Source organism: Dipodomys merriami, unplaced genomic scaffold (assembly GCF_024711535.1).
Source record: "Dipodomys merriami isolate MVZ:Mamm:240054 unplaced genomic scaffold, mDipMer1.0.p SCAF_2, whole genome shotgun sequence".
Taxonomy (NCBI): Eukaryota; Metazoa; Chordata; class Mammalia; order Rodentia; family Heteromyidae; genus Dipodomys; species Dipodomys merriami.
This window is the reverse complement of record NW_027203381.1, coordinates 115,085,820-115,095,357: the sequence shown is the minus strand read 5'-3', so window position 1 is coordinate 115,095,357 and position 9,538 is coordinate 115,085,820. Positions and strand designations below refer to the sequence as shown.

At 37.4% G+C, this 9,538-nt stretch overlaps 1 pseudogene; it reads right to left on the bottom strand.

The window, feature by feature from the left end:
• Window positions 1–5,565: 5,565 nt before the first annotated feature.
• Window positions 5,566–9,220, bottom strand: LOC138832507 (V-type proton ATPase subunit D pseudogene; annotated as a pseudogene).
• Between the last annotated feature and the right edge of the window lie 318 nt (window positions 9,221–9,538).

The following is a 9,538-nucleotide window of genomic DNA, read 5'->3' as shown; positions in this document are numbered from 1 at the left end:
AGAAAGCACTGGGCACCTAGATAGACACATTAAATTGTAAACCCCCTTATACAATCTTTTGAAGTTCATAAAAAGATTAAATTAAAAAATAAAATATTACAATGGAGCTATGAGACATTACTGAGACCGAATACTAGGCCAGAGTATGAAGTTCCTGAGGCCTTATGAAAACTAGCATAGCGGTGCTCCTAGACATTCAACGTGACTCTGTCCTGACAAATTCACATAAATTTAACATGCACTTAATACACCTAACCTACATCATAGGTTATCCACCTTACTCATTCCCAGCACACTCACATTAGCCTACAGCTGGACAAAAATCATGTAAAATGAAGTCGATTTTACACTAAAGTGTTGGACAGCTCATGCAATTTATTTGCCACTGTACCAAAAGGGAACAACAGAATGGTTGTATAGACAATCATCATCAATGTGCACAGCGAACAACAAAACTGGGCCCAAGGAGCCCTGGACTAAAATTACTTGTTGGATGAAGCACACAGTGCCAGTGCCATTGGTTTCTCTCTGGGAGCTGTGGCTGGATGCCACTGCCCAGCATTTTGCAAGTATCACACTGAGTATCACACATTAGCCTGAAAAAAAAAAAAAAAGATCAAAATCTGAAATTCAAAGTATTTAGAATAAGTATCATTTTTTTTTCAAACTCAGGGCCTGGGTGTTGTCTCTGTGCTGTTTTTTTGTTTGTTTTTGTTTTTGTTTTGCTCAAGGCTAGTGCTCTTACCACCACTTGAGCCACAGTGCCACTTCTGGCTTTTTCTGTGATTAATTGAAGATGAGTCTCACAGACTTTCCTGCCTGGGCTGACTTTGAACCACCACCCTCAAATCTCAACTTCCTAAGTAGCTAGGATTACGGTCATGAACCATTGGCATCTGGCATGAGTATCACTTTTACATCATCATAAATTCAAAAACTCATCAGGCCCATTGTAAGTCAAGGATTTTCATGGTCTGCATGAAAATCCCACAGTCTACCTGATCCCAGCTTTGCAAACAGACTGGAAAACAACCTCCTGTGATGATCCTAGCAACACTTTGTTCTTTTAAAGAGGGGGGAAATTCTATTTTCAATAACTAAGAAGGCATTTGTAAGCCAGGGTACAGCTTGTCTTTCAGTTATAAAAACAGAAAGGCAGACCATTTTACCAAAATGACTCCCAACATGAAAGGATACACTTAAGTTTTGCCTTTAATTCATTTCAAAGACAAAGAAAATTACCCTTCATCCAAGCCTTTTATTGCTATTTCTCATCCGAAGTAGAATAATGACAGAAACAATGCATTTTCTCCTGCCCTTCTCATCTCTGTCTGATCTACCCCCTACCTTTTCTCAGCTGGAGTCTCAGTGGCTGCTCTTGTACACCACCTACATATACCTGAATATCTTCTTCTAGCTGTTCATAGACAGGTCTGTTCATTCCTCAGAGCTACCTTCTATCCACGTAGTCTGCAAAGACCTTCAAGGAGGAACTTCATCAATGCTGTTGAATGACTGAATACATTTAGGAATTATAAGGATTTTAGTCTCTCTTGGTGAAAACAAAAAGAGAATGAAAGAAAATAACAAAGTCACCATTGTAATTCACATCATTAGACACAGAAAAAATAATCATAACTCAAAGGAAACTAAGTTAGAATTCTCATAGGGTGACGTGGCAGTCCCTGCTTTAGGACTGAAATCCTTACTTCCCAGGAAATTCTTTTGCAAACCTTGGGACAGCTGATCACCCTGCAAAATCTTGTGATCCTCAAGAGCCCAATCTCCAAATCAGCAAGAGGTGAGGGGGTGCGCCATAAATTGGGTATATTCCCTGTACCCACTCCACCAGGACTCTCCACTTCCTCCTCCTAGTGATTTCCTTCATTGCTCCCTTTGAATAACAAGATCATTGTATTCTGTTTATTCATTGTTCTAACTGTTCCGTGTGAGTTCCATGTGAGCAGCAGGGTCAGCTAGCTTGTTTACCAACCACAGCTCTAGAACATTCCCCCAGCAAACAAGAGATTCTAGGAATATGTCCTGAGTGCAGAACTCTCTCCAGTCAATTGATGGAACAGAATTGCCACATTCCACTGATTCTGAGGTGTATGGTTTTCCACCATCAAACATCTCATAAAACCCAGATGCACCTTAAGCCCTGGTACCTTTCAGAAAGCCATCAACCAGCCAGCAGGCTAGACGTTGCAGCCTTTGCCTTTCTCAGTGCAGCTACTGGTCATTATTTTACATTGTCTTCATGTCAGCTGAGACACACATGTGTGAATTTAATGTGTGAGTTGAAGGGTCGTGTTAAAATGTCCTCCAAAAGATTTCACTGTGGTTTCGCATTGGAATGACTGGCTATTTTTGTGACCAGAAAGGCACAGAAGCCATGCAGCAGGATGTAAATATGATACTAATAAAGAATGTTTTGTCTCAAAAAGAACCGTTATGTCTTGTTTTTTCTTGCAAAGGAATGCAACCACGCATATCCAAAGTCTTGTAAAAGCAGGTAACCACCAGAGGAGCAAGCCGTATTACTTTCTGTTACTGAGCTGTCTCCCTGCCAAACCCCTCACAAGAGAGGAAGATTTTCTGTTTCTTTCTTTCCTTCTTTCCTTCCTTCTTTCCTTCCTTCCTTCATTCTTCCTTTCTTTCTTTCCTTCTTTTCTTTCTTTTTTTCTTTCTTTCTTTCCTTCCTTCCTTCCTTTTTTTTTGTGCCTGTCCTGGGGCTTGAACTCAGAGTCTGGGCACTATCTCTGAGCTATTTTCGCTCAAGGCCAGCACTCAACTACTTGAGCCACAGCTCCACTTCCTTCATTTATGGTGATTAAGTCTCATGGTCTTTCCTGCTTGGGCTGGCTTTGAACTGAGATCCTCAGATCTGAGTCTCCTGAGTAGCTAGGATTACAGTCATCAGCACTCAGCTATGAAGCTGTTTTGTTTTTGTCACTTCTGGCTTTTTCTGCTGATGTGGTGCTAAGGAATGGAACTCCAGGGCCTCATGCATGCAAAGCAAGCACTCTACCACTGAGCCACCTTCCCAGCCTGGATATGGTTTTAAAGGCAGCTGCTGTGATTGATTCTTATGTCACTCAGGACTGCCATTAAAAGTAGCTTTACAGTTTATGGGTAGTGTTTTGCTTTTCTCTTTTATTGGTCTGTAAAATAATAGTCTGAGCATCAGGGTTATCTTAGACTTGACCAAGGCATTTGCCTCTGCCAATCTTTTATTTAGGTATGTGAAAAAGCCCTCCCAGTGACATCAAAAAGATTGCTGGTAGATGGCAGGGTTAGGAAAATGTAGCCATTCATTCAGTCTGTACCACTTTTCCAGAACCTTCTGGAGAAGTTTTCTGATTGAGTTCTCTGCTGAGAAATACTCAGAAATGGTAATAAGTATCACATCATGAGGCAACACTTAGTCAGTGGCCCACACAGAAAAGTATAATGAAGCAGTATTTAGTCTTTATCACCAATAGGGATCACATTTTGAGTTAAACAAAGTGCATCCATCATTCTCAGAGTTTCTCCATGCCCTGTTAAATGCTTAAATCTTTCTAGTTTGTTCATTTATTATTTGTTCACCTATTAGTTGAGTGTCTATTATATGCAACTGCACTAGATGTGAGGCATAGAAAGATATGTCAGAAATGACCATAATACAGAGTAGATCAGGGGTCCATGGACCCTCCCCTCAAGGGGTTAATAACTTGAAATCAAGGGTCCATAAATTTATACAGAAAAAAACAGCAACAAAATGTCTTCGCTAACTCTGACTCTAGGAAACTATTGAGTAGTTCTTTTCACTAGTTTTGTCTTTTCAGTAACTTCATATAAATCAAATGCATTACTTTTGAGATTAGCTTCTTGGGTTCAACATGTCTTTGATATGTATCCAGATTGCCATGTATGTCAATGGACACTTGTCTTTGTTATATTGAATTGTTCTCCATTGTAGGAATCTTCTACAGTTGACTTACTTTTGTTCATTGAGGGACATTTGGGTTGTTTCCTGTTATTGGTGATTATGAGTAGAGCCACTATAAACATTCATGCACAGTCTTTGTGAGAACGTAAGTTTTCAGTTCATTTGGGATTTCTAGGTCATGTGTTAAGTGTGTGTTTAACTTTATACGAAACTGCCAAGTAGTTCTGCTGAGGAGCTATGCAAGTTCGAGTTGCTGCTGGCAATGTACCAGAGTTCTTATTACTCTGTATTACAGCAAGCACATGTTATTGTCAGCATTTGTTATTTTTACCAATTTAGTAGATCTGTGGCTATATCTCATCAGGACTTTAATTTTATTTCCCTAATGGTTAATGATGCTGAACAATTCTTGGTATGCTACGTACTTTGGGATATTTGCTAATATTTTGAGGATCTGAGAGGTGTTCGTCTTGATAGATATTCTGTATTTTGCTTTTTTATTTTTTAATTAAGAACTTGTTTATTTATTTTGTCAGCCATAGGGCTTGAACTCAGGGCCTGGTCACTGTCCCTGAGCCCTTTTGCTCAAGGTTAGTGTTCTACCACTTTGAACTACAGCTTCACTTCCAGTTTTCTGGTGGTTAATTGGAGATGTGAGTCTCAATGGCCTTTCCTGCTCAGGCTGGCTTTGAACCACAATCTACAGATCTCAGCCTCCTAAGTAGCTTGGATAATAGTTGTGAACCAGCAACACCTGCAACTACTTCATATTTTTCTTGTACCATCTTTATATGGTTTAGGTTCAAGTGCTGGCCTTATAAAGTATCTTGGGACGTTCCTCCTCTTCTATTCTCTGGAAAACATTACATGGAATTAATTGTATTTCTTTTTTAAATATTTGGTAACACATGGTATTGGTATATGTACTGTGGGAGCGAACTGGACCTGTAGATTTCTTTGATAGAGGTTTTAGACTGAAACTTAAATAAATTGGTACTCAAGTTAAAACATGTTAATTTGAGTGAGTTTTGGTAATTCTTCATGTTTAAAGAACTTTTTCATTTTATTTAAATTGTCAAATTTACAAGCAGTCTTCATTCTGAAATTGGTAATTTGTATACTCTTTCCCTTTGCCTGTCTTGTAAGAAGTTTGTCAATTTCATTGAACTTCTCAAAGAACCAAGTTATGGTTTTATTGATTTTTCTCTGATGTTTTTGAAGTTAATTGTTTTCAACCTTGTTGATTATGTGCTTATTTTTATTATTCTCTTTCATTGCTTATTTTTGGTTTGATTTTATTTTCTTTTTCTAATTTCTTGAGGTAGCAGTTTATATTGTTAGGTTGATCATTTTTTTCTTTTCCAAGATGAGCATCTTAATAATATGATTTGATTATTTCTTAATTCAGTTCTATAGTTTAGTCATAATGTATTTTTGTGCTGTATTGTTTGGTATATGCCCATGTAATGAAAAGCATTATATATTTTTACACATGTAATGAAAAGCATTATATATTTTTACACAAATTTTCTTTGATCTGGTTTTCTTCTGATTATTATATACATCTTTTCATTAGAGACACATAATTTATAGATAATAAGAAATATGTTCATTTCTCTATATAGAAACATATATAGAGATATATACAGATATACATATATATGAGTTTGGGATGTATGTATGTATGTATATATATGTGTGTGTATGTAAGTGTATCTTTACTATTAGCTTACCTATGTCACTATCCTTGACATACATATGGACACACTATAGTGTCTATGAGACACTGTATAATTAAGTTACTTAAAAATCTGTTCTAGGCAACAACGAATGCTGGCAGGGATGTGGGGGAAAAGGAATCTTATTGCACTGTTGATGGGAATGTAAAGTAATACAACCATTCAGGACAGTGGTCTGGAGGTTCCTCAAAAAACTAAATATAGATCTTTCCGATGACCCAACCATACCACTCTTGGGCATCTATCTAGAACATGACAATCCAGGAGACAGTAAAGAAACTTGAACATCCATGTTTGTTGCTGCACTGTTCACAATGACCAAGTTATGGAAACAGCCCAGATGCCCTACAATAGATGAGTGGGTCAAAAAAGTAAAATGTGGTAACTATATACAGTGGAATTTAATACAGCCATTCGAAAGAATAATGTTATTTTCAGGGAAATGGTTGGACCTGGAAGAAATCATGTTAAATGAAGTAAGCCAAGCCAGAGAGACAACTGGTACATGTTTTCTCTCATATACAGAAGCTAGATCTAAAATATACCAGGACATGATCAATTATGCAGGACTTTATACATTCACACACAGTGTCACTAAAGGAGGATGCTCTGAGGGGATGAACACAAAGACACAATGCCTATGTGCATCTGATCATATAAACTAATATTTATCCAAATGAATTCCAGGAAATGCAAACATGTAGTTTTGGTTGTGATTTTTTTCTGCTGTTGTTGATGAAGATGGTGTCAATTTTTGCTTTTAAGTGTTTTTGTTTGTTTCTTGTTTTTTTGTCTAGTTTGTTTATATGTCTTTGGGAGCAGAGAAATGAAGCAACAAAGGGTGAACAAATTAGCAATGGTACTTGGTAGATACCATGTAGAGATGAACTATGCAACTTGTAGATGGGGATGGGAGGGGAAAATGGGAGAGAGCCAGGGAAGGGGTGATAGTGCCCAAAAAGAAATGTACTCATTACTTGACTTATGAAATGGAAACTTCTCTGTTAATCACCTTAATAATAACAGTAAAATTATAAAAACTCTGTTCTAGGATTAGACATGGGGTTTCATACCTGTAGTCCTAGCTACTTAAGAGGCGGAGGTAGGACAATTGTGGTTCAAGGCCAACCCTAAGCAAAAGCATAAAAGCCCTGAGACAAAACTAAAGCACAAGGGCTAGAGTATACTCAAATGGCAGAACACCTGACCAGCAAGTGAGGGGGCCTGGGTTCAAACCCTAGAATTGAAAAAAATGAAAAGTTCTAACAATCTTAATGTATTTAATCCAGTTACAGTTAATGTAATTACTAATGTTTCTATTGTTTTATTGTTTTCTGTTCTCTCTGTGTCTTCCCTCTTCTTGACTTCATTTAGGTTATTTGAACAGGGTTTTTTTCTTGTCCATTTTAACTCTTGCAGTTTTGCTAAATCTCTCTGTGTAATTTTACAGTAAATATACATATTTAATTTTTCACAGTCTATACAGAATCATTCTTGTACCACTTCAAGTGATATGTTATCAATATATAGGTTCCTTTATCTTTCCTCCTTTTTGTGGTACTTGTGTTACTAATTATACCAACATACATTTAAAATGCCACTAAACAATGGTAAAGTTTTGCTTCTAATTATCAAACATTTCAAAGAAATCAAGAAAACAGTTGTACTTGCCTAGTGTGTACAAAGCCCTGAGTTCTATTCCCACCATTATGGGAGAGAGAAAGAAAGAGGCAGAGGCAGAGACAGGGGAGAATAATATATTATGTTTACTCAAGTATTTCCTGTTTCTATTGGACTTTGTGTCTGATTTTCTGGCTTTCTTTCATTACCATTTTCCAACTGTCTGAAGAACTGTTGCAACAGTGCTGTGACAATCAAGGCTCTTCTTGGTCACTCATCTGAGAATGTGGTTGAAGGTCATTTTTACTGGATATAGAATTGTGGGTTGATTATTTTCTTGCAGCACTATGAAAATGTTCCATTTCCTTCTGGAAAAAATCTTTAGCCATTGGCATCACATAACCCTATAAAAGTAACATGGTTACATGCTTGTCTCTGACTGCTTTACATACTTTTTTCTTTCTTTTTTTTTCATGGCAATCATTTGTTAGTACCCCAAGCTGTGGTAATTGTCACAACTTAAATCTTTTAGTGAAACACTGATATGGAGGTCAGGTAACAAAAGGTTACCCTAATATATTGCAGAAAAAGCTTTCTGGACATCAATGTAAGTCACTATTCTTAGCAGTAAGTTAATATTTAAAAAAAAAGATTTCTTTCCAAATAATTTTACTATTTGAAATATAATTACATTTAAATCTGCTTCCATGAGAGACAAGAGACTGTCATGCAAGAAAAAAATAAGTGAAGGTTTCCACAAAGCTTGAGGGAGAAGTACCATGGTAACACAAGGATGGATAGAGCAGTCTGAAACAACAAAGTGCCAAAGTCTATTAGCAAATGAGTACAGCAGTTAGCCTAAGACAACTAATATTTTCTAAAGCTATTTCTTAAAGTGCCTGTTAAAACCAATCACACACAACAGCTGGAAACAGAACAGTGTGACACTTGTATAGAATAAATCTTGTGCATTACCAGGCAGGTTCTACAAATCTCATTCAACTATGGTATGTGGTTATTGAATTATGATTCTGCAAAAGTAATTCCATAGGACATCCAGGTAAATTTTGTACCTAGTGAATTTTTTAGGTCAAAAAATAAATAGCCACATGCCCCCCCCCAAACCTACACATTCAATTAATATAGAGCCAGTCTTGGAGTTTCCAAAAGAAGCAGAACAGGACAGATGATTCAACAAGATTCTAAGAGACTTTCATCCTTCTCTTCAGCCAGGTTTGCAGGCTCCGGCACTTCTCCAGCTGCTCTCAGTTGCTCCAAGTCCTTTTCAGATTTTTTTCCTTGAGAGTCTTTTTCTTCTCCTGTATTTTCTTTAACCTATAGAGCTCTTCTTGCTCTCTTTCATCCAGCTCTGTGATGATAGAAGCAAGGGCATGTTCAGTCCAGGAAGGGATGGCATGCTCAATGGTTATCTTGATGGCTTCATCCAGAGTCACAAAGGAAGCCTTCAGCAAAGCCAATTCCACCAGTAGTTCCACTGCTTTGGCATAATTCCTCTTTAATTTAGCCAACTGTTCCCCTCCTTTGGCTAAACTGTCAGTTCCGAACTGTCAGTTCCTTCATGGTAATGTTTAAACACCGGGTAAGGTAAAACCTGTTATCTTTCTTTCCTCAAATCTTCACCTGGGCTTTATTTACGTTTTGGATTAACTGTGGTACTGAAGTTCCCTGTTGCGAACTTGGCCTCAGCAAGTGAAAACACAGCTTCTCTCACCACTTCACCCATCAACAGTTTAGTTTCTTTTATTTATTCATTTATTTTTAGGATCTGTCAAAAACCAAAGAGTTAAGACATCAGATTTTTTTCCCTTCTGGTGGTTTCAACCTTTCTGTGCTCCTTTTAAACAAGCATTGTGATGGTCTGTGTCATTCACAAACAGAAGATCTCCATCCAGTCTTTGCCCCACATTGTGACAATGACGATTTGGCTCAGACTCCCAGCCAGACAGCGTTGGCTGTACCAGCTCCAGTACTCAACACCACAGTGCCTGCCTTACACTGGAATCCCCTACGTTTTCTTTAGTTTTCAACAGTGTGACAATGATATTATGAACTGTTTGGATCTTGTTTAGGATTTCTTATATTCTCAAAATCTGTAAGTTTACGTCTTTCTTTAAATTTAGGAACTTTTAACCAGTATTCCTCCTAATTTTTTAATACTACATCCTTCTTTCTTTCCAGTACTCCTCTAACAAAAATATTGAGATTTAACCTGGTTTCAGTCACA